Source organism: Carassius gibelio, chromosome B17, assembly GCF_023724105.1.
Source record: "Carassius gibelio isolate Cgi1373 ecotype wild population from Czech Republic chromosome B17, carGib1.2-hapl.c, whole genome shotgun sequence".
Taxonomy (NCBI): Eukaryota; Metazoa; Chordata; class Actinopteri; order Cypriniformes; family Cyprinidae; genus Carassius; species Carassius gibelio.
The window spans coordinates 29,010,637-29,034,321 of NC_068412.1; the positions used below are offsets into that span (position 1 = coordinate 29,010,637).

The following is a 23,685-nucleotide window of genomic DNA, read 5'->3' on the forward strand; positions in this document are numbered from 1 at the left end:
AAATCACCACGACAAAACCATTCAAGCTATTCAAAATTCATCCGCACCTGTACTGTAAGATACATTCTTTAAACAGTGGTAAAAGAGGATGTGGTGCTGATCTTTCAAGAGTCACTCAAAACTTATCTGTCCATAAAGCCTATAAAGAATTATTCTTAATATACAGTTCACAATACTTCAGCATGTTGTTCTAATTAAGTGAGGGTCATTTTATCAGTAAAATACATAAAATTCATATTATTTTTCTTTGTAAGATTTCTATAAATGATTTAAATCATACTTGTTTCTACAATAATTATTTAAAAGTGATCCTATATCTCCATCTGGTGGCCATTATTGGTACTAAGAATTGCCAGCTTGATTTATATGTTATGATAGTTTTAATTTTATGCTGGCTCTTGAAAATGATAAAGCTATGAAACTTAATGTGCTTCCTTCAAATGATGACTTCTAGGTATATAAAAAATTATGAAGAGTTGGAATTAAAAATTTTAAAGATATAGTAAAATAACTATGGTATTTTTTTATGTTACTTTAATAAATCTCTATGGCCACACCATTTAAGGTATCCTAAACCCATTCGCAATTTAACATCTTCAGTATATGGCTTCATGTTAAAAAAGTTTGGTGTGAACTACTTATGTCTTCTTAGAGGAGAATGAATTCATTTACAGGCTGAGTTTATCATAAATCCACAATAACATTTCTGAGTTCTGTATCAATCAGTGTTGTTGTTTGTTTATTTTTATTTTTTTATTTTTCATAGGAAGATAACTGACCCTTTACTCTCCTTTTTAATAAATGAGCTATTTATAGCTGTATTTATAAACTGCTTACTACTGACTATTAATATTGGGACAAGGCTTTATGAAGCATGAACTGACTATTTACTAATGAGTGCAGTTATTATAAAGTGTTATCAATGCATTTGCTAATGTTAACAAATTAGACATTATTTTACAGTGTTATCAAATCCCTTAAATGATTTGTAAGTGTTTTGTAATGATTTTATTGACCTAAAAGCATTTGTGAAAGTTCTGCTTACATTACAGCTTAGTCTTGATCTGTGAGCTGAACATATTTACTGTTACATCCATGAGATTATGTAAATTCAAATAAATATCATGTCACAGGATGTCAGAGGTCAGTATCAAATTAGTTTGAAATTATTATTTGCAGCACAAATAAGGTTTTTTAGGATTTTTAAAAATCCCTAAAACTGTCAGAAAAGGATAAGGCCTAAGATTTCTATGTGAGTGGCTAAATTTGTTTGTTTTTATAACTATAATGCATAAACTATGAAACTATACAAAATGTATAAAAAAGTACAAGTTATTCTTTTCCAATGTTTTTTATTTATTTACATTTTTTTTTTTTTTTTGGGATTTACATTTTTAAAAATTAGCCTACTGCAATCATTCTAAACAGCTTGAATAAAACCTGTCAATATTTATTATAGACCACTATAACTGTGTATAATCTAACAAACGAGTTTATTATGAAAATAAAGTGTGTACACCAGATAAATTGGACGATAAAGAAATTGCTAACAATAGTATAATAGAGCATGTTTTAGGTTTTTAGGCGTTTAGATGCAGAAATGGACAAATCAAATGTAAAATCAAATGTAATTGATTTAATTAAATATAGATTAAGTCTTGTTAGAGCAAAATAATAAATAAATACGTACACACATTAAAAAAGCAGCCAAGATGAATGAGTTTAATTTTTTATATAGATTAAAATTGAAGACAGAAGCAGCTGGTATATGCGGTCACTTAATATTAAAATCCAGTAGATCCACTTCAGATTTATTTCTCAACAGTTTATGTTCACGTGGCTGTTTTCGTTTATATTAGCCAAGCTATTATGTATTTTGAAATAATCTTGTCCGTGATGTGTTCGTTCTTACGACGAAAGGCAGAATCCTGCAGCTCGAGAGAGAAATGTTATTCTGCCAGTCGCGCTTTCAAATAGTCTTGCGCACTTAAACGGGTCACAAACACCTGCATTTAGCTCGTGTAGTGTTATAATGGATGTATTGTGTGCATTTATGGCAATAATTTATTTTGAAAAGCTCTTAAACAAGAATAAATTCGTTTGTTTTGAACTTGTGACACTGTGCGCGCTGATCGGAGGCAGTGATTTCATATAGGCAGCCGCGAATATTTCATTTTCACACAAACAGTTCAAAAACATCTTAATTTAGCTCTTGGTGTGCTCTAATTGGTGAATTGTGTGATATCGCTGCAATACTTTATTTTTAATAGCTATAAAACAAGAATAAACTCGTTTTTTTCTGAGCTCATCATTCCACACGCTCCTGCTCAGAGCGGTGATTCATCTCTCGTGTTTCTCACGTATCACTGACCACACATCAATTATTAATGAGCCCTGACCTTATAATAATCATATATGTTGGTTTAGCTTGTCAGTGTGAATTAAATCCAAGTATTTATTTGTATTTTAACCGATTTAAAATCGAAACCAAAAGACAGTCTCCTCCCTTTTTTATTCCGGTAACTGCACCTGTAGGGGCGCTATTTCTCTCAGACAATGGAAGTCTAAGCACACACACTCAAACAGAGGGACAGAGTGATATGAGATGTCTGACAGTTTTTTAATTTTCTGTTATCCATACAGTGTTGTAAAGTCATGAAACTATGCATATTTACTTTTTTTCTGTATGAAAAAAGGTTTTGAAGTGTTTGGAATTTAAAAATGCAGGAAAATTAATAATTCCATCTTTATTGTCATTTTAAAAAATCCCCACGACAAAACCATCCAAGCTATCCAAAACCCATTCACAATTTAAGTTCCTCAATGTTTTTTCAACATGTACACCAAGTTTGGTGTGTATAGTGTTACTCTCCTCTGAGCAGTATGCATTAATTCACAGCTAAATGTAAAAAACAATCCACATTCAAATCAAAATAGCCGACTTCCTGTTGGTCGTAGCTGATGACTGTGAATTAGAAAGTTGTCCGTCTTGATAAGAACAATTTTTGTACTGAGTTTGGTGTCTGTAGCTAAAACTAACCCCCCCACTTTTGACAAAAGGTGGCGCTATAGAGTGCCTCTTCCACGCCCTCTTATGAAATTTTGCCAGTGTCTAGCTGTCACTAATACTGATATGTGTTCTGAGTTTGATGAAATTCTAAGCATGTTATATGCCTCAAAATCACCTGAGAAGTATTCCAGTTTGACATGTTGCCACGGCAACAATATTTTTAGATATCAATATCCCCCTAGCAGATTAATATAGGCTGTGTTTTAACATTATTCTGATGAAGTTTGAAGCAAATCGAGTAAAAATAAGATGCTGAATTCAAAGCATTTTGAAAATGACACACTTCCTGCTGCCAGTTGGTGGCGCTATAACTTTGACTCCTAATAGTCACATATATGCGATCGACATCATACAATGAATAATCTGATGAAGTTTGATTAAAATCAGGAAATGTATGTGGATGGTATTAGACACTTCCTGTTTCTCATTTCTCGCCATAATTTCAACGCCTCACCACGAGCAAACCGTTTGAGATATCAAAAATCCCCTGGCAATTTTTCATCCCCAATGTCTTGAGATCATGTTGACCGAGTTTGGCGGCAATCGAGTAAAAAACCTATGACAAGTATTTCAAATTCCAGAGCATGCGCTTTTTACATAACTCTAAATAGCTGACTTCCTGTTGGGCGGAGCCTATGACATGCAATACGCAAGTTGTTCGGCACGATGAGATCTATATGTGTACTGAGTTTCATATTAATACGTGCAAGTATGTGTGAGCTATACATCAACATTTATGACTGTGTTCCAGGGGGCGCTGTAGAGCCCCTGTGCCACGCCCGTGTCCCAGCCTCTGCAGGCTCCTAAAGGCCACAGATTCCAAATTGTGCGCAAACTTTCAAGAGTTTTTGAGTATGTTAAGGACTCCAAAAGCCCCCACAACTTTGACGACAAATATGAATAATAAACCCCAAATAGCCAACTTCCTGTTGGGCGGAGCCTATGATATGCAATACGAAAGTTGTTTGTATTGATGAGTTCTATATGTGTACCGAGTTTCGTACGTCTACGTGCAAGTATGTATGATATATGGCCCTCCATATTCCAGGGGGCGCTGTAGAGCCCCTGTGCCACGCCCGTGTATCAGTCTCTGCCCGGCCCTAATGGCCGCAGGTTCCAATGTGTGTGCCAATTTTCAAGACTTTTTAAGCATGTTAAGGGCCCCAAAAGCCCCCGAAACCTTGAAGAAAAATAATAATAATAAATAATAATAATAAATATAGCTGCAAGCAGCGATGGCGGGCTCAAGCCACCAATGCCATCGCCACCCCGGTGGCATCAGGTAAACTGTGCCCAGCGGGCACATGCATTCACAATATCCCTCTGGCAGTGAGGTTTTAAATGATATGGCAGTTAAAGGGTTAATCCGAATCATCTAGACTTTAAAATCACATTCACAGAACAATATATATATATATATATATATATATATATATAACTTTAGTAACACTTTACAATAAGATTTCATTTATAAACATTATGTTAACATGAACAATATTTATATAGCATTCATTCATGTCAGTTAATATTCCAAATAAAACATTAAAACATTGTTTTATTGTGATTTTTTTCCAAGCACATTTTACCAATTCCAAACCATATCAATCTTAATAACTACCATTATTTTTTATTTAATCATTTATGAGTGCTATACAATAGTCCAGGAAAGCTGGAAGAGAAAAACAGGTCAAGAAGAACTGACAAAAAGAATTGCAAAATAATTAGGAATTAATGTGAAGATTAATTTTTAGTCAATTCTGCAAGACAGACTTTCAGGAAAGGAGGTGGAATAAAAATGAGCTCCTAAATCTTAATCCTGGATTCTGGAAGATATATTCCTCAAACCATCGGACAAGAGGAGGTGGTGCTGGTCCTTCACGAGTCACTCTAATCTGTTAATTAAGCCTATATATAAAGTCTTAATATATATAGTATTTCACAATACTTCATAGTATTCTAATTAAATAATTTTTTGGAATCTTAGATCTCTCAGAACCTGGCATATTGTAATTCTGAGACTCCAGGAAAGTGGCAGTTCTGTAAAATGTTGGCGCTGGAGACTAAATGCTCCCTGATAGTTTCACACCTAATTCACTTAACACACACACAAACACACACACACACACACACACATTAACCACAGTGACAGAGGGACAGAGTGACATCAGATGTATGATAGTTTTTTAATTTTCTATCATCCATATAATGTTGTATAGTCATGGAACTATGCATATTTCCTCAGAATGACTTGTCTGCTATGTGTACATTTTTTTGAAGTGTTTAGAAGCTGCACTTTAAAAAAATAAAAGACATTTACTGGTTACTTTTTTACTGTTATTTCAAAAAATCACCACGCAAAATCATTCAAGCTATCCAAAATTCATTCACACCTGTTCTGTAAGATAAATTCTTTAAACAGTGGTAAAAGAGGATGTGGTGCTGAACCTTCAAGAGTCGTACGTATCTGTCCATAAAGCTTATAAAGAATTATTCTTAATATACAGTTCACAATACTTCAGCTTGTTATTCTAATTAAGTGAGGGTCATTTTATCAGTAAAATACATAAAATACATATTATTTTTCTTTGAAAGATTTCTATAAATGATTTAAATCATACTTGTTTTACAATAATTATTTAAAAGTAATCCTATAGCTCCATCTGGTGGTCATTATTGGAACTAAGAATTGCAAGCTTGATTTATAAGTTATGATAGTTTTAATTTTATGCTGGCTCTTGAAAATGATAAAGCTATGAAACTTACTGTGCTTCCTTCAAATGATGACTTCTACGTATATAAAAAATTATGAAGAGTTGGAATGAAAAATTTTAAAGATATAGTAAAATAACGATTGTATTTTTTTATGTTACTTTAATAAATCGCTATGGCCACACCATTTAAGCTATTCTAAACCCATTCGCAATTTAACATCTTCAGTATATTAGCTTCATGTTAAAAAAGTTTGCTGTGAACTTGTGTCTTCTTGGAGGAGTATGAATTCATTTACAGGCTGATTTTATCATAAATCCACAATAAAATTTCTGAGTTCTGTATCAATCTGTGTTGTTGTTTTTTTTTTTTTTTTTTTTTTTTTCATAGGAAGATAACTGACCCTTTACTCTCCTTTTTAATAAATGTGCTTATAACCCAAGAACAAGCTTTTTATAGCTGTATTTATAAACTGCTTACTACTGACTATTAATATTGGGACAAGGCTTTATAAAGCATGAACTGAATATTTACTGTTTGAGTTTGAAATTATTATTTGCAGCACAAATAAGGTTTTTTAGGATTTTTAAAAATTCCTAAAACTGTCAGAAAAGGATAAGGCCTATAAGATTTTATGTGAGTGGCTAAATTTATTTGTTTTTATAACTATAATGCATAAACTATGAAATTACACAAAATGTATAAAAATGTACAACAGTTATTCTTTTCCAATGTTTTTTATTTATTTATTTATTTAATTTTTTTTTATTTTATTTACATTTCAAAACATTTGCCTACTGCAATCATTCTAAACAGCTTGAATAAAACCTGTCAATATTTATTATAGACCACTGTAACTGTGTATAATCTAACAAACAAGTTTATTATGAAAATAAAAGTGTACACCAGATAAATTGGACGATAAAGAAATTGCTAACAATAGTATAATAGAGCATGTTTTAGGTTTTTAGGCGTTTAGATGCAGAAATGGACAAATCAAATGTAAAATAAAATGTAATTGATTTAATTAAATATAGATTAATTCTTGTTAGAGCAAAATAATAAATAAATAAATAAATAAATAAATACGTACACACATTAAAAAAAGCAGCCAAGATGAATGAGTTTCATTTTTTATATGGATCAAAATTGAAGACAGAAGCAGCTGGTATATGCGGTCACTTAATATTAAAATCCAGTAGATCCATTTCAGATTTATTTCTCAACAGTTTATGTTCACGTGGCTTTTTTCGTTTATAGTCGCCAAGCTATTATGTATTTTGAAATAATCTTGTCCGTGATGTGTTCGTTCGTACGACGAAAGGCAGAATCCTGCAGCTCGAGAGATATATGTTATTCTGCCAGTCGCGCTTTCAAATAGTCTTGCACACTTAAACGGGTCACAAACACCTGCATTTAGCTCTTGTAGTGTTACAATGGGTTTATTGTGTGCATTTGTGGTAATATTTTATTTAAAAAAGCTCTTAAACAAGAATAAATTCGTTTGTTTTGAGCTCGACACTGTACGCGCTGATCGGAGGCGTGATTTCAGATAGGCAGCCGCAAATAATTCATTTTCACACAAACAGTTCAAAAACATCTGAATTTAGCTCTTGGTGTGTTCTAATTGGTTGATTGTGTGATATCGCTGTAATAATTTATTTTTAAAAGCTTTAAAACAGGAATAAATTCGTTTTTTCTGAGCTCTTTACTCCAGACGCTCGTGATCACAGCGGTGATTCATCTCTCCTATTTCTCACGTATCTCTGGCCAGAAATAATTTATCCATGAGCCCTGAACCGGTAATAATCAGATATGTTGGTTTAGCTTGTCAGTGTGAATTAAATCTAAGTATTTATTTGTATTTTTAACCGATTTAAAAGTGAAAGTAAAAGTCCGGGAATTGAACATGTAGGGGCGCTATTTCTCTCAGACAATGGAAGTCTGAAGCACATATACTCAAACAGAGGGACAGAGTGAGATGAGATGTCTGACAGTTTTTTAATTTTCTGTTATCCATACAGTGTTGTAAAGTCGTGAAACTATCCATATTTACTCAGAATGACTTTTTTTCTGTACGAAAAAAGGTTTTGAAGTGTTTGGAATTTAAAAATGCAGGAAAATTAATAATTCCATTTTTACTGTCATTTAAAAAAATCACCACGACAAAACCGTTTAAGCTATCCAAAATCCATTGGCAATTTAAGTTGTTTAAAATGTTTTGGCATCATGTAGACAAAGTTTGGTGTGTATAGTGTTACTCCCCTCTGAGCAGTATGCATTAATTCACAGCTAAATGTAAAAAAAAATCCACATTCAAATCAAAATAGCTGACTTCCTGTTGATCGTAGCTGATGACTGTGAATTAGAAAGTTGTCCGTCTTGATAAGAAAAATTTTTGTACCGAGTTTGGTGTCTGTAGCTAAAACTAACCCCGCCACTTTTGACAAAAGGTGGCGCTATAGAGTGCCTCTTCCATGCCCTCTTATGAACTTTTGCCAGTGTCTAGTTATCATAAATACTGATATGTGTTCTGAGTTTGATGAAATTCTAAGCATGTTATATGCCTCAAAATCACCTGAGAAGTATTCCAGTTTAACATGTTGCCACGGCAACAATATTTTTAGATATCAATATCCCCCCAGCAGATTTATATCGGCTGTGTTTTAACATTATTCTGATGAAGTTTGAAGCAAATCGAGTAAAAATAAGATGCTGAATTCAAAGCATTTTGAAAATGACACACTTCCTGCTGCCAGTTGGTGGCGCTATAACTTTGACTCCTAATAGTCACATATATGCGATCGACATCATACAACGAATAATCTGATGCAGTTTGATTAAAATCAGGAAATGTATGTGGATGGTATTAGACACTTCCTGTTTCTCATTTCTCGCCATAATTTCAACACCTCGCCACGAGCAAACCGTTTGAGATATCAAAAATCCCCTGGCAATTTTTCATCCCCAATGTCTTGAGATCATGTTGACCGAGTTTGGTGTCAATCGAGTAAAAAACCTATGACAAGTATTTCAAATTCCAGAGCATGCGCTTTTTACATAACTCTAAATAGCTGACTTCCTGTTGGGCGGAGGCGAATGACATGCAGTACGAAAGTTGTTCAGCACGATGAGATCTATATGTGTACTGAGTTTCATATTAATACGAGCAAGTATGTGTGAGCTATACATCAACATTTATGACTGTGTTCCAGGGGGCGCCATAGAGCCCCTGTGCCACGCCCGGGTCCCAGCCTCTGCAGGCTCCTAAAGGCCACAGATTCCAAAGTGTGCGCAAATTTTCAAGAGTTTTTGAGTATGTTAAGGACCCCAAAAGCCCCCACAACTTTGACGAAAAATATGAATACTAAACCCTAAATATCCAACTTCCTGTTGGGCGGAGCCTATGACATGCAGTACAAAAGTTGTTTGGTTTGATGAGATCTACATGTGTACCGAGTTTCGTGTGTCTACGTGCAAGTATGTATGATATATGGCCCTCAGTATTCCAGGGGGCGCTGTAGAGCCCCTGTGCCACGCCCGTGTATCAGTCTCTGCCCGGCCCTAATGGCCGCAGGTTCCAATGTGTGTGCCAAATTTCAAGACTTTTTAAGCATGTTAAGGGCCCCAAAAGCCCCCGAAACCTTGAAGAAAAATAATAATAAATATAGCTGCAAGCAGCGATGGCGGGCTCAAGCCACCAATGCCATCGCCACCCCGGTGGCATCAGGTAAACTGTGCCCAGCGGGCACATGCATTCACAATATCCCTCTGGCAGTGAAGTTTTAAGGGATATGGCAGTTAAAGGGTTAATCCGAATCATCTAGACTTTAAAATCACATTCACAGAACTATATATATATATATATATATATATATATATATATATATATATATATATATATATATAACTTTAGTAACACTTTACAATAAGATTTCATTTATAAACATTATGTTAACATGAATAATATTTATATAGAATTCATTCATGTCAGTTAATATTCCAAACTTAAACATTAAAACATTGTTTTATTGTGATTTTTTTCCAAGCACATTTTACCAATTCCAAACCATATCAATCTTAATAACTACCATTATTTTTTATTTAATCATTTATGAGTGCTATACAATAGTCCAGGAAAGCTGGAAGAGAAAAACTCCTTATATTCATGTGTGCAGAATTATTAGGCATGTTTTCTTTTACAGATGAAATGCGCTAAAAAAGAGTTTTAACTCAAACTGTTTTAACTCAAAGTCGAAAATTATGAAATACCCATGAGAAATATCAAACACAAATGCAATACAGAAATGGATAAATTAAGACTTGACCATTGTACAAAAATGCTGACAGGGTCATGAGGTCAGAAAAGAAGAAGAAAAAAACAGGTTAAGAAGAACTGACAAAAAGAATTGCAAAATAATTAGGAATTAATGTGAAGATTAATTTTTAGTCAATTCTGCAAGACAGACTTTCAGGAAAGGAGGTGGAATAAAAATGAGCTCCTAAATCTTAATTCCGGATTCAGGAAAATATATTCCTCAAACCATCGGACAAGAGGAGGTGGTGCTGGTCCTTCACGAGTCACTATAATCTGTTCATAAAGCCTATATATAAAGTCTTAATATATAGTATTTCACAATACTTCATGGTATTCTAATTAAATAATTTTTTGGAATCTTAGATCTCTCAGAACCTGACACATTGTAATTCTGAGACTCCAGGAAAGTGGCAGTTCTGTAAAATGTTGGCACTGGAGACTAAATGCTCCCTGATAGTTTCACACCTAATTCACTTAACACACACACACACACACACACACACACACACACATTACCCACAGTGACAGAGGGACAGAGTGACATCAGATGTATGATAGTTTTTTAATTTTCTATCATCCATATAGTGTTGTATAGTCATGAAACTATGCATATATCCTCAGAATGACTTGTCTTCTATGTGTATATTTTTTTAAGTGTTTAGAAGCTGCACTTAAAAAAAATAAAAGACATTTACTGGTTACTTTTTTACTGTTATTTCAAAAAATCACCATGACAAAACCATTCAAGCTATTCAAAATTAATTTGCACCTGTTCTGTAAGATAAATTCTTTAAACAGTGGTAAAAGAGGATGTGGTGCTGATCCTTCAAGAGTCACTCAAAACGTATCTGTCCATAAAGCCTATAAAGAACTATTCTTAATATACAGTTCACAATACTTCAGCTTGTTATTCTAATTATGTGAGGGTTATTTTATCAGTAAAATACATAAAATACATATTATTTTTCTTTGAAAGATTTCTATAAATGATTTAAATCATACTTGTTTCTACAATAATTATTTAAAAGTAATCCTATAGCACCATCTGGTGGCCATTATTGGTACTAAGAATTGCCAGCTTGATTTATAAGTTATGATAGTTTTAATTTTATGCTGGCTCTTGAAAATGATAAAGCTATGAAACTTACTGTGCTTCCTTCAAATGATGACTTCTACGTATATAAAAAATTATGAAGAGTTGTAATTAAAAATTTTAAAGATATAGTAAAATAACTATTGTATTTTTTTATGTTACTTTAATAAATCGCTATGGCCACACCATTTAAGGTATCCTAAACCCATTCGCAATTTAACATCTTCAGTATATGGCTTCATGTTAAAACAGTTTGGTGTGAACTACTTGTGTCTTCTTGGAGGAGTATGATTCATTTACAGGCTGAGTTTATCATAAATCCACAATAACATTTCTGAGTTCTGTATCAATCTGTGTTGTTGTTTGTTTATTTTTATTTTATTTATTTTTCATAGGAAGATAACTGACCCTTTACTCTCCTTTTTAATAAATGAGCTTATAAAACCAAGAACAAGCTATTTATAGCTGTATTTATAAACTGCTTACTAATGACTATTAATATTGGGACAAGGCTTTATAAAGCATGAACTGACTATTTACTAATGAGTGCAGTTATTATAAAGTGTTATCAATGCATTTGCTAATCTTAACAAATTAGACATTATTTTACAGTGTTATCAAATCCTTAAATGATTTGTAAGTGGTTTGTAATGATTTTATTGACCTACAAGCATTTGTGAAAGTTCTGCTTGCATTACAGCTTAGTCTTGATCTGTGAGCTGAACAGATTTACGGTTACATCCATGAGATTATGTAAATTCTAATAAATATCATGTCACAGGATGTCAGAGGTCAGTATCAAATGAGTTTGAAATTATTATCTGCAGCACAAATAAGGTTTTTTAGGATTTTTAAAAAAAACCTAAAACTGTCAGAAAAGGATAAGGCCTAAGATTTCTATGTGAGTGGCTAAATTTATTTGTTTTTATAACTATAATGCATAAACTATGAAATTATACAAAATGTATAAAAAAGTACAACAGTTATTGTTTTCCAATGTTTTTTATTTATTTAATTTATTTTTTGGGATTTACATAAAAACAAATTAGCCTACTGCAATCATTCTAAACAGCTTGAATAAAACCTGTTAATATTTATTATAGACCACTGTAACTGTGTATAATCTAAGAAACAAGTTTATTATGAAAATAAAAGTGTGTACACCAGATAAATTGGACGATAAAGAAATTGCTAACAATAGTATAATAGAGCATGTTTTAGGTTTTTAGGCGTTTAGATGCAGAAATGGACAAATCAAATGTAAAATAAAATGTAATTGATTTAATTAAATATAGATTAATTCTTGTTAGAGCAAAATAATAAATAAATACGTACACACATTAAAAAAGCCGCCAAGATGAATGAGTTTCCTTTTTTATATGTAGATTAAAATTGAAGACAGAAGCAGCTGGTATATGCGGTCACTTAATATTCAAATCCAGTAGATCCACTTCAGATTTATTTCTCAACAGTTTATGTCTACGTGGCTGTTTTAGTTTATATTCGCCAAGCTATTATGTATTTTGAAATAATCTTGTCCGTGATGTGTTCATTCTTACGACGAAAGGCAGAATCCTGCAGCTCGAGAGATACATGTTATTCTGCCAGTCGCGCTTTCAAATAGTCTTGCACACTTAAACGGGTCACAAACACCTGCATTTAGGACGTGTTGTGTTATAATGGGTGTATTGTGTGCATTTATGACAATATTTTATTTGAAAAAGCTCTTAAACAAGAATAAATTCGTTTGTTTTGAACTTGTGACACTGTGTGCGCTGATCGGAGCAGTGATTTCAGATAGGCAGCCGCGAATATTTCATTTTCACACAAACAGTTCAAAAACATCTGAATGTAGCTCCTGGTGTGTTCTAATTGGTGAATTGTGTAATATCGCTTTAATATTTTAATTTTAAAAGCTATAAAACAAGAATAAACTCGTTTTTTCTGAGCTCATCATTCCACACGCTCCTGCTCAGAGCGTGATTCATCTCTCGTGTTTCTCACGTATCACTGACCACACATCAATTATTAATGAGCCCTGACCTGGTAATAATCATATATGTTGGTTTAGCTTGTCAGTGTGAATTAAATCTAAGTATTTATTTGTATTTTAACCGATTTAAAAATGAAACTAAAAGAGAGTCTCCTCCCTTTCAGTCGAATTTCCCTTTCAGGAATTGCACCTGTAGGGGCGCATTTTCTCTCAGACAATGTAAGTCTAAGCACATAATACTCAAACAGAGGGACAGAGTGAGATGAGATGTCTGACAGTTTTTTAATTTTCTGTTATCCATACAGTGTTGTAAAGTCGTGAAACTATCCATATTTACTCAGAATGACTTTTTTTCTGTATGAAAAAAGGTTTTGAAGTGTTTGGAATTTAAAAATGCAGGACAATTAATAATTCCATTTTTACTGTCATTTAAAAAAATCTCCACGACAAAACCGTTCAAGCTATCCAAAATCCTTTGGCAATTTAAGTTGTTTAAAATGTTTTGGCATCATGTAGACAAAGTTTGGTGTGTATAGTGTTACTCTCCTCTGAGCAGTATGCATTAATTCACAGCTAAATGTAAAAAAAAATCCACATTCAAATCAAAATAGCTGACTTCCTGTTGATCGTAGCTGATGACTGTGAATTAGAAAGTTGTCCGTCTTGATAAGAACAATTTTTGTACCGAGTTTGGTATCTGTAGCTAAAACTAACCCCCCCACTTTTGACAAAAGGTGGCGCTATAGAGTGCCTCTTCCACGCCCTCTTATGAACTTTTGCCAGTGTCTAGTTATCATAAATACTGATATGAGTTCTGAATTTCATGAAATACTAAGTATGTTATATGCCTTAAAATCACCTGAGAAGTATTCAAGTTTGACATGTTGCCACGGCAACAATATTTTTAGATATCAATATCCCCCTAGCAGATTAATATAGGCTGTGTTTTAACATTATTCTGATGAAGTTTGAAGCAAATCGAGTAAAAATAATATGCTGAATACAAAGCATTTTGAAAATGACACACTTCCTGCTGCCAGTTGGTGGCGCTATAACTTTGACTCCTAATAGTCACATATATGCGATCGACATCATACAAAGAATAATCTGATGAAGTTTGATTAAAATCAGGAAATGTATGTGGATGGTATTAGACACTTCCTGTTTCTCATTTCTCGCCATAATTTCAACGCCTCCCCACGAGCAAACCGTTTGAGATATCAAAAATCCCCTGGCAATTTTTCATCCCCAGTGTCTTGAGATCATGTTGACCGAGTTTGGCGGCAATCGAGTAAAAAACCTATGACAAGTATTTCAAATTCCAGAGCATGCGCTTTTTACATAACTCTAAATAGCTGACTTCCTGTTGGGCGGAGCCTATGACATGCAATACGCAAGTTGTTCGGCACGATGAGATCTATATGTGTACTGAGTTTCATATTAATACGTGCAAGTATGTGTGAGCTATACATCAACATTTATGACTGTGTTCCAGGGGGCGCTGTAGAGCCCCTGTGCCACGCCCGTGTCCCAGCCTCTGCAGGCTCCTAAAGGCCACAGATTCCAAATTGTGCGCAAACTTTCAAGAGTTTTTGAGTATGTTAAGGACTCCAAAAGCCCCCACAACTTTGACGACAAATATGAATAATAAACCCCAAATAGCCAACTTCCTGTTGGGCGGAGCCTATGATATGCAATACGAAAGTTGTTTGTATTGATGAGTTCTATATGTGTACCGAGTTTCGTACGTCTACGTGCAAGTATGTATGATATATGGCCCTCCATATTCCAGGGGGCGCTGTAGAGCCCCTGTGCCACGCCCGTGTATCAGTCTCTGCCCGGCCCTAATGGCCGCAGGTTCCAATGTGTGTGCCAATTTTCAAGACTTTTTAAGCATGTTAAGGGCCCCAAAAGCCCCCGAAACCTTGAAGAAAAATAATAATAATAAATAATAATAATAATAATAATAATAATAATAATAACAAATAATCCTAAGGAAAACAATAGGGCTCTCGCCCTCCAGGCTTGAGCCCTAATAACAAAATATAGCTGCAAGCAGCGATGGCGGGCTCAAGCCACCAGTGCCATCGCCACCCCCGGTGGCATCAGGTAAACTGTGCCCAGCGGGCACATGCATTCACAATATCCCTCTGGCAGTGAGGTTTTAAAGGATATGGCAGTTAAAGGGTTAATCCGAATCATCTAGACTTTAAAATCACATTCACAGAACAATATATATGTATAACTTTAGTAACACTTTACAATAAGATTCCATTCATAAACATTATGTTAACATGAACAATATTTATATAGCATTCATTCACGTCAGTTAATATTCCAAACTTAAACATTAAAACATTGTTTTATTGTGATTTTTTTCCAAGCACATTTTACCAATTCCTAACCATATAAATCTTAATAACTACCATTATTTTTTATTTAATCATTTATGAGTGCTATACAATAGTCCAGGAAAGCTGGAAGAGAAAAACTCCTTATATTCATGTGTGCAGAATTATTAGGCATGTTTTCTTTTACAGATGAAATGCGCTAAAATAGACTTTTAACTCAAACTGTAAGGTCGAAAATTATGAAATACCCATGAGAAATATCAAACACAAATGCAATACAGAAATGGATAAGTTAAGACTTGACCATTGTACAAAAAATACTGACTGGGTCATGAGGTCAGAAAAGAAGAAGAAAAAAGCAGGTCAAGAAGAACTGACAAAAAGAATTGCAAAATAATTAGTAATTAATGTGAAGATTAATTTTTAGTCAATTCTGCAAGACTTTTCAGGAAAGGAGGTGGAATAAAAATGAGCTCCTAAATCTTAATCCTGGATTCTGGAAGATATATTCCTCAAACCATCGAACAAGAGGAGGTGGTGCTGGTCCTTCACGAGTCACTCTAATCTGTTCATAAAGCCTATATATAAAGACTTAATATATAGTATTTCACAATACTTCATGGTATTCTAATTAAATCATTTTTTGGAATCTTAAGTCTCTCAGAGCCTGACACCGAGTAATTCTGGAGACTCCAGGAAAGTGGCAGTTCTGTAAAATGTTGGCGCTGGAGACTAAATGCTCCCTGATAGTTTCACACCTTATTCACTTAACACACACACACACACACATTACCCACAGTGACAGTGGGACTGAGTGACATCAGATGTATGATAGTTTTTTTTAATTTTCTATCATCCATACAGTGTTGTATAGTCATGAAACTATGGTCATGAGACCAGTCATTCTGAGGAAATATGCCTCAGAATGACTGGTCTTCTATGTGTACATTTTTTTTTTTTAAGTGTTTAGAAGCTGCACTTTAAAAAAATAAAAAGACATTTACTGGTTCCTTTTTTACTATTATTTCAAAAAATCATCACGGCAAAACCATTCAAGCTATCCAAAATTCATTCACACCTATTCTGTAAGATTAATTCTTTAAACAGTGGTAAAAGAGGATGTGGTGCTGAACCTTCAAGAGTCACTCAAAACGTATCTGTCCATAAAGCCTATAAAGAATTATTCTTAATATACAGTTCAAAATACTTCAGCTTGTTATTCTAATTAAGTGAGGGTCATTTTATCAGTAAAATATATACAATTCATTTTTTTTTGAAAGATTTCTATAAATGATTTAAATCATACTCGTTTCTACAATAATTATTTAAAAGTAATCCTATAGCTCCCTCTGGTGGCCATTATAGGTACTAAGAATTGCAAGCTTGATTTATAAGTTATGATAGTTAGGGCTCAAGCCCAAAGGGCGAGAGGCCTATTGTTTTCCTTAGGATTATTTTTTATTATTATTATTATTATTATTATTATTATTATTATTATTATTATTATTTTTTTCCAACGTCTCGGGGGCTTTTGGGGCCCTTAACATGCTTAAAAAGTCTTGAAAATTGGCACACAGATTGGAACCTGCGGCCATTAGGGCCGGGCAGAGACTGATACACGGGCGTGGCACAGGGGCTCTACAGCGCCCCCTGGAATATGGAGGGCCATATATCATACATTCTTGCTCGTAGACGTATGAAACTCGGTACACATATAAATCTCATCAATCCAAACAACTTTTGTATTGCATATCATAGGCTCCGCCCAACAGGAAGTTGGCTATTTAGGGTTTAGTATTCAAATTTTTCGTCAAAGTTGTGGGGGCTTTTGGGGTCCTTAATATACTCAAAAACTCTTGAAAATTTGCGCACACTTTGGAATCTGTGGCCTTTAGGAGCCTGCAGAAGCTGGGACCCGGGCGTGGCACAGTGGCTCTACGGCGCCCCCTGGAACACAGTCAGAAATGTTGATGTATAGCTCACACATACTCACACATATGCATATGAAACTCAGTACACATATAGATCTCATCGTGCCGAACAACTTTCGTATTGCATGTCATAGGCTCCACGCAACAGGATGTCAGCTATTTAGAGTTATGTAAAAAGCGCATGCTCTGGAATTTGAAATACTTGTCATAGGTTTTTTGCTCGATTGCCGCCAAACTCGGTCAACATGATCTCAAGACACTGGGGATGAAAAATTGCCAGGGGATTTTTGATATCTCGAACGGTTTGCTCGTGGCGAGGCGTTGAAATTATGGCGAGAAATGAGAAACAGGAAGTGTCTAATACCATCCACATACATTTCCTGATTTTAATCAAACTTCATCAGATTATTCGTTGTATGATGTCGATCGCATATATGTGACTATTAGGAGTCAAAGTTATAGCGCCACCAACTGGCAGAAGGAAGTGTGTCATTTTCAAAATGATTTGAATTCAGCATCTTATTATTACTTGATTTGCTTCAAACTTCATCAGAATAATGTTAAAACACAGCCGATATAAATCTGCAAGGGGGATATTGATATCTAAAAAATTGTTGCCGTGGCAACATGTCAAACTAGAATACTTCTCAGGTGATTTTGAGGCAAATAACATACTTAGAATTTCACAAAACTCTGAACACACATCAGTATTTCTGATAGGAACTTAAATTGTGAATGGATTTTGGATAGCTTGAATGGTTTTGCCGTGGTGATTTTTTGAAATGACCTTACAAAGGGAATCATTATTGTATTTTTAAATTGCAGCTTCCAAACACGTCAAATAATTTTTTCATACAGATGAAAAAGTCATTCTGAGGAAATATGCATAGTTTCACGACTTTACAACACTGTATGGATAACAGAAAATTTAAAAACTGTCAGACATCTCATCTCACTCTGTCCCTCTGTTTGAGTATATGTGCTTCAGACTTCCATTGTCTGAGAGAAATAGCGCCCCTAGGTGCAATAAAAAAGGGAGGAGACTCTCTTTTGGTTTCACTTTTAAATCGGTTAAAATACAAATAAATACTTGGATTTAATTCATACTGACAAGCTAAAGCAACATATATGATTATTACAAGGTCAGGGCTAATTAATAATTGATGTGTGGTCAGTGATACGTGAGTAACACGAGAGATGAATCACCGCTCTGAGCATGAGCTTGTGGAATGATGAGCTCAGAAAAAATGAGTTTATTCTTGATATATAGCTATTAAAAATAAAGTATTCCAGCGATATCACACAATTCACCAATTAGAACACACCAAGAGCTAAATCAAGATGTTTTTGAACTGTTTGTGTGAAAATGAAATATTCGCTGCTGTCTATCTGAAATCACTGCCTCCGATCAGCGCGCACAGTGTCTCAAGTTCAAAACAAACGAATTTATTCTTGTTTAAGAGCTTTTTAAAATTAATTATTGCCATAAATGCACACAATACACCAATTATAACACAACAAGAGCTAAATGCAGGTGTTTGTGACCAGTTTAAGTGAGTAAGACTATTTGAAAGCGAGACTGGCATAATAACATATATCTCTCGAGCTGCAGGATTCTGCCTTCCGTCGTAAGAACGAACACATCACGGACAAGATTATTTCAAAACACATAATAGCTTGGCGAATATAAACGAAAACTACTGGATTTGAATATTAAGTGACCGCATATACCAGCTGCTTCTGTCTTCAATTTTAATCTATATAAAAAATGAAACTCATTAATCTTGGCTGCTTTTTTAATGTGTGTATTTATTTATTATTTTGCTCTAACAAGAATTAATCTATATTTAATTAAATCAATTACATTTTATTTTACATTTGATTTGTCCATTTCTGCATCTAAACGCCTAAAAAACTAAAACATGCTCTATTATACTATTGTTAGCAATTTCTTTATTGTCCAATTTATCTGGTGAACACACTTTTATTTTCATAATAAACTTGTTTGTTAGATTATACACAGTTACAGTGGTCTATAATAAATATTAACAGGTTTTGTTCAAGCTGTTTAGAATGACTGCAGTAGGCTAATTTTTTGAAATGTAAAAAAAAATTAAATAAATAAAAAACATTGGAAAACAATAACTGTTGTACTTTTTTATACATTTTGTATAATTTCATATTTTATGCATTATAGTTATAAAAACAAATAAATTTAGCCTTATCCTTTTCTGACAGTTTTAGGGATTTTTAAAAATCCTAAAAAACCTTATTTGTGCTGCAAATAATAATTTGCAAAGAAGTATTAATATACTGTAATTTTTGTTGTTGTTGTTGTTGTTGTCACTATAAAAGCAGACCTAAGCCATCAATAGCCTTTACAATGACTTAAAATGCATTATATATAAAAAAACAGTGAATATAATAATTTGTTTAATAAAAACACTGTTAAAATACATAATGTAGGCAAATACAAAATAAACAATTTATGTACATGTTATTACAAATGTCTGCAAACGGAACCAAATTCCATGTGGTTGCTGCTGTTACACTTACAGGACAATCAAATCCTGGATTAGGCTATGACTAAACATTTAGTTCAAATATTCGCTTAATCTTTCATTTTTGGACACCTTTTTGCCATAGATGACACAGCCTCTATAATTTCTTCAACAAAAAATGTGCCTATCACAACCCTTACAAAAATAAACCATGGTTTTATCATAGTAAAACTGCTTAATTTCATTTTCCATGATTTCTGAATGCTTGAGACTGTAAAATAAATTAGAGTTATAATAAAGTTATAGCCACAGGTAAATGTTGAGAGCTACAATTGTAAATTGTAAATAATACAATTTATTCATTCACTTTTTTATTTGATTAAAGTTCTATTTTCACCCCTATAGTAGGTTTTTTTTTTCCATCATCATATTTGAGGAAGGGGGGCACAACAATACAAACCTGCTTAGGGCTCCCATTTGGCCAGCAGTGGCCCTGCATGCATGTTCTGTAAGGCTGCAGTGATATGTATTTTGAAGAGTGCTGTACAAATAAATATGAAAATTAATATTTGCGTATATATAGACTACACTGAACCAGCAATGCATATTAATTGTCCTTTAAATACCTACCCGGAATTCTTGGCACTATAACAAAATAAGTATGTTAAGTGACACTGTTTGTCTTGTTTCACTTTAACCAAACATAAGACTGATGTCATCCATTGTACGAAGGAATGATCCTAACCTTTCTGCTAAGGAGCTAATTTCATCCAGATTGTGATATGCATTTAACGCCATCTTTTGTGTAGCCTACAGGCACGTAGCATCAATCAGAGTTGCTTTGAGCCGTTCGGATGACTACTTTTATTGTTCTTTGTATGTTTGCATGTTAGTTATATTTAAAAGGTAATGCCTATCACGTTTTATTATTTAGTATTTATTTATTTTATAGTCTATAGCAAACAATAACAACACTGCAGGGAGTTGAACCCCATCCTGGTGGTTAACCAGGAGTACCAATACCAGTGTTTTTTTGTTATTATTAGACTATATGGAAAATTACATAGTCTATGAAGAATATTATGGTATTTGTGTAGTATTATAAATGTACAATCTAATGTACCTAAACTAATAGCACTGTCATTAATTATGCACACTCACAATACACTGAGCAGAACAGTGAAATTGTGTAAATCTGATAATGGCTTAACAAGAATCCAGAAAAAAGAGATAAGCTCTATCATCGTGGTCCTTGTCTTGTTCACCATAAAATCAGATCTGTACACAACCAAATCAAGTTGATTTGTTTTAAAGATGTGTTTTAAAGAAAATTTATTGTTATTTCTTGTTGTTAATATGTGTTTAAAATAAAAATACAATTTGTTGAAGTTGTTGATTTTAAATGCTAAGAGATCATTAATTTATTTGTGAAGACATTAAATTACATGTACATTTCATAGGCTTAAAAAGCAGGTTCAATATATAAATAAAATATGTAATAATTGTTGATTTTAAATGCTTAGAGATCATTAATTTATTTGTGAAGACATTAAATTACATGTACATTTCATAGGCTTAAAAAGAAGGTTCAATATATAAATAAAATATGTAATAATTGTTGATTTTAAATGCTTAGAGATCATTAATTTATTTGTGAAGACATTAAATTACATGTACATTTCATAGGCTTAAAAAGAAGGTTCAATATATAAATAAAATATGTAATAATTGTGTATAATGACTTTAAAGGGAGTATATTAGGGGGGGGGGGACCTTCAATGCTATACAACTGTCATTAATTATGCACACTCACAATACACTGAGCAGAACAGTGAAATTGTGTAAATCTGATAATGGCTTAACAAGAATCCAGAAAAAAGAGATAAGCTCTATCATCGTGGTCCTTGTCTTGTTCACCATAAAATCAGATCTGTACACAACCAAATCAAGTTGATTTGTTTTAAAGATGTGTTTTAAAGAAAATTTATTGTTATTTCTTGTTGTTAATATGTGTTTAAAATAAAAATACAATTTGTTGAAGTTGTTGATTTTAAATGCTAAGAGATCATTAATTTATTTGTGAAGACATTAAATTACATGTACATTTCATAGGCTTAAAAAGCAGGTTCAATATATAAATAAAATATGTAATAATTGTTGATTTTAAATGCTTAGAGATCATTAATTTATTTGTGAAGACATTAAATTACATGTACATTTCATAGGCTTAAAAAGAAGGTTCAATATATAAATAAAATATGTAATAATTGTGTATAATGACTTTAAAGGGAGTATATTAGGGGGGGGGGGACCTTCAATGCTATACAACTGTCATTAATTATGCACACTCACAATACACTGAGCAGAACAGTGAAATTGTGTAAATCTGATAATGGCTTAACAAGAATCCAGAAAAAAGAGATAAGCTCTATCATCGTGGTCCTTGTCTTGTTCACCATAAAATCAGATCTGTACACAACCAAATCAAGTTGATTTGTTTTAAAGATGTGTTTTAAAGAAAATTTATTGTTATTTCTTGTTGTTAATATGTGTTTAAAATAAAAATACAATTTGTTGAAGTTGTTGATTTTAAATGCTAAGAGATCATTAATTTATTTGTGAAGACATTAAATTACATGTACATTTCATAGGCTTAAAAAGCAGGTTCAATATATAAATAAAATATGTAATAATTGTTGATTTTAAATGCTTAGAGATCATTAATTTATTTGTGAAGACATTAAATTACATGTACATTTCATAGGCTTAAAAAGCAGGTTCAATATATAAATAAAATATGTAATAATTGTTGATTTTAAATGCTTAGAGATCATTAATTTATTTGTGAAGACATTAAATTACATGTACATTTCATAGGCTTAAAAAGAAGGTTCAATATATAAATAAAATATGTAATAATTGTGTATAATGACTTTAAAGGGAGTATATTAGGGGGGGAAAAAACCTTCAATGCTATACAACTGTCATTAATTATGCACACTCACAATACACTGAGCAGAACAGTGAAATTGTGTAAATCTGATAATGGCTTAACAAGAATCCAGAAAAAAGAGATAAGCTCTATCATCGTGGTCCTTGTCTTGTTCACCATAAAATCAGATCTGTACACAACCAAATCAAGTTGATTTGTTTTAAAGATGTGTTTTAAAGAAAATTTATTGTTATTTCTTGTTGTTAATATGTGTTTAAAATAAAAATACAATTTGTTGAAGTTGTTGATTTTAAATGCTAAGAGATCATTAATTTATTTGTGAAGACATTAAATTACATGTACATTTCATAGGCTTAAAAAGAAGGTTCAATATATAAATAAAATATGTAATAATTGTGTATAATGACTTTAAAGGGAGTATATTAGGGGGGAAAAAAACCTTCAATGCTATACAACTGTCATTAATTATGCACACTCACAATACACTGAGCAGAACAGTGAAATTGTGTAAATCTGATAATGGCTTAACAAGAATCCAGAAAAAAGAGATAAGCTCTATCATCGTGGTCCTTGTCTTGTTCACCATAAAATCAGATCTGTACATAACCAAATCAAGTTGAGAAGCAGTTTAGTAAAAGTTAAATATGTTAGCTTTGAAATGAACAGAAAACTCCCTCATGTGTGCTAAAGTACACTGGGACAACATTGGTGTTTATTGAACAGTCTTTGAAGTTCTTCACGTATACATGGTCTATTAAAGTGCCTT

General features: G+C 33.0%; 1 protein-coding gene across 2 annotated transcripts in view; it reads right to left on the reverse strand.

Annotated features, from left to right (window-relative positions):
* Nucleotides 1-23,685, reverse strand: part of LOC127976795 (mitochondrial basic amino acids transporter-like) — a 289,596-nt gene that overhangs the window by 99,121 nt on the left and 166,790 nt on the right. The window lies entirely within an intron of this gene.